This window comes from Pimephales promelas, chromosome 1, assembly GCF_988280905.1.
Source record: "Pimephales promelas chromosome 1, fPimPro1.hap1.1, whole genome shotgun sequence".
NCBI lineage: Eukaryota > Metazoa > Chordata > Actinopteri > Cypriniformes > Leuciscidae > Pimephales > Pimephales promelas.
The window spans coordinates 52,337,567-52,341,278 of NC_142769.1; positions in this window are offsets into that span (position 1 = coordinate 52,337,567).

Here is a 3,712-nt window from a genome sequence, read left to right on the forward strand (position 1 = left end):
CACTGTGTCATTCACTTCTGGAACTACATTTCCCACGATCCTTGTTTTATCATTGCACTCAGCTGTTCCTCATCACTGATCATTGCACTCTGCCAATTCACCATTATCATTGTCATTCCCTGTGTGTATATATACCCTGTCTGTTCAGTGTGTGCCATGGAGTCCTTTCAATTATCACGCCACTTCTGAGGTCCTGGTTTCTTTGAGTCTTGTTTTTGGTTTCCTGTATATGTTGGATTGCCTTTGGATTATGACCCTTGCTTGGACTGGTTTACGATTTTGGATTACCCTTTAAATAAACAACTGCTCTTGGATTTAATCCCTGTTTCCTGTGTGTGGATCGTGACAAGTACTTATTCATTCGCTACTAGGATTATTCAATAGATTCAATAGAGAGCATTCAGCCGCTCTCTCACATTAGAAACATTGATTCATTCTCTCATTTTGAATCACAACTCAAAACGCATCTGTTTAAAACTACCACATGTGAATTAAATTTTGCTTTTATCTTGTTTTAATGTTCTATTGTTTTGGCTTTGCTGCTTTTAAATGTCTTGCATTTCTGTACGGTGTCCTTGAGTGCCAAGAAAGGCGCCTCAAATAAAATGTATTATTATTATTATTATACTAGTACTTACTCATTAGATACTACCTATTTATTAGATATTAATACTAGTACTTTATTCAATAGATACTAGTATCCATTTATTAGATACTAGTATTTATTCCAAATGTTACTAGTAAGAATTTTTATTTTACTAGTCACAACTGCTTTTTTACTAGTCTTATGTTATGACTAGTCAGGGGTGTGTTTCCCGTACAACGACGTAGTTAGCTGTTTCACTACCATCGTTGGAGAATCAGCTAGTCACGGCTGTTTCCCGAAACCCACTGTCGCAAAGTATCGTTCAACCATGTTGGTTTCGCACGTGCTGGATTCTGGAGTAATAACTACCTTTAATGAAACTGTTTGAGATCCAATTAACGCTAGATTTTTTTAATACAAATTACAAACATGTAATCTGAGGACTATTTCTAATTGTTCTCAGTTATTTTGCTTTATTACCAGACTCAATATTTGGCTCCTTCTTCTAGCACGTTCGCACATGCGCACTCTTCAAACACGGTACTTTAATTCTTTTGACAAACTAATGCCGAGTTCAGACTGCATGATTTTAGCCACGATTTTGGCTCGCCGACAGGTTTTGAGAAATCACCGACAAATGCCCGAAATCACGTGGCAAATCGGTGCTCGTTCACGCGAGTGACAATCAGGCAGTGTGAGAATGAGCAAAGACGCGAACTGAGAGAATCACCGACGAGTCGCCGACGCCCGTGAGATATTTGGCATGCTAAATATCTGGACCTGTCGGCGATTCAAAATCCTGCTGTGTGAAAAGTGTTTTGACTGAAAACATCGGTGTGAAAAGAACAGCGACCCGACTACTTTGAAAATCATGCAGTCTGAACTCGGCATAAAAGACGTCAATTACATTTCTATGTATTCTAAATAAAAGGCACCGGTTGTACTGAATGTAGAATGAAGATAAGGATTTATTACGTCCAAATGTAATGCAATATAGAAACGATGCCTCTAACAGGTCGAGAGCTGTCGTTCAAACCACACAACTCTGCGATGCTGTTTGCGAATGTTCGTTGGAACGATGGTTTCGGGAAACACCGACTCGTTGAACTATGCTGATAACGACGGAAATTGCGACCATAGTTGGCTAACGATGCTTTCGGGAAACGCACCCCAGAACGGCCACTTCAGAGTTCAATTAAAAATCTTACTAGTAAAATTAAAATTCTTACTATAGCATTTGGAATAAACACTAGTATCTAATAAATAAAGACTTTTATTTAGAATACATACAAATGTAATTTACGTCTTTTAGTTTGTCAAAAGATTTAAAGTACCGATTTTGAAAAGTGCGCATGTGCTGTGCTATGTAAGAACGAGCCAATTGAGTCTGGTAATAAAGCAAAACAACTGAGAACAATTAATAGTCCTCAGATGACATGTCTGTAATTTATATAAAACAAATCTAGCGTTAATTGGATCTCAAACAGTTTCATTAAAAGTAGGCTAGTTATTACTCCACCACGTGCGAAAGCGAAACCAACATGGTTGAACGATACTTTGCGACTATGGGTTTCGGAAAACAGTCGTGACTAGCTAGTTGATTTTCCAACGATGCATTTAAAGGGTTAGTTCACCCAAAAATGAAAATTAAGTCATTAATTACTCACCCCCATGCTGTACCAACCCCGTAAGACCTTCGTTCGTCTTCGGAACACAAATGAAGATATTTTTGATTAAATTTGAGAGCTGTATAACTACCACATTGGCTCCTAAGGGACTGGCTTTTGACGGCCCAAAAAGTCAATGAAGAAAATGTTTAAATATCCCAAGTGACTACCGTGGCTCAACTATATGTTTATCAAGCGACGCGAATACTTTTTGTGCGAAAAAACAAACAAAAATAACAAGTTTATTCGACTATTTCTTTTCTTCCTTGTAGGCCAGAACGAGACTTCCTTAGATTTCCACGACGCATGCGCGAGAATTGCGATCTGAAGTAGTGTAAGCTGGTGTAAGCAGATCGCAATTCTCGCGCATGCGTCGTGGAAATCTAAGGAAGTCTCGTTTCTGGCCTACAAGGAAGAAAAGAAATAGTCGAATAAACTCGTTATTTTTGTTTGTTTTTTCGCACAAAAAGTATTCGCGTCGCTTGATAAACATAAAGTTGAGCCACGGTAGTCACTTGGGATATTTAAACATTTTCTTCATTGACTTTCTGGGCCGTCAAGAGGCAGTCCCTTAGGAGCCAATGTGGTAGTTATACAGCTCTCAAATTTAATCAAAAATATCTTCATTTGTGTTCCGAAGACGAACGAAGGTCTTACGGGGTTGGTACAGCATGGGGGTGAGTAATTAATGACTTAATTTTCATTTTTGGGTGAACTAACCCTTAACTATGGTAGTGAAGCAGTGAATTACGTCGTCGTACGGGAACTGTACCCTTTGGTGCTATACCACATAAAAACGCTTGCTGTTGCTCTGCTAAAAGATTTATTTTCGGAAAAGAGAAAAACACCCACGTGTTTTAATTGCGCGTCCCAAAAAAAATGAGCGCGCGTCCCGTGCGCATATTTGAAATAACAACGTCGAGCGCGCAAAAGGACGCGATACGTGAACTAAGTCAGGAGACCCCCTTGGCATCGCTTCTAACGGCACCATCTCAGCAAGCAGGGGTGCCATTTCCAATAATTGAATCGAAATGATAAAAAAAAAAGAAAAAAAAAAGAAAACCTTTGCACAGAGGATTTTTTTAACTGCTCGTGCCGCCCCCATGTTACATGAAGAAATGACGCCCCGGGCGACTGGTTGAGTTTTGTGTGTTTAGGGTTGAGTTTAGTCTGATGACTTCTCAGAATCTCAACAAGACAGCAGGTTTGAGATCAGTGTGTTTCAGCTGTTATACTGAGAGGCAGGTCTAAATTCAGTGTGTTTCAGGTGTAATACAGGATAGGCAGGTCTGAGATCAGTGTTTCAACTGTAAATATGACTTCTGAGATCCTCAACAGGACAGGCAGGTCTGAGATCAGTGTGTTTCAACTGTTACACTGAGGCAGGTCTGAGATCAGCGTGTTTCAGCTGTAATACAGGACCGGCAGGTCTGCACAGTTTTCTCAGGTGAGTGTTGAA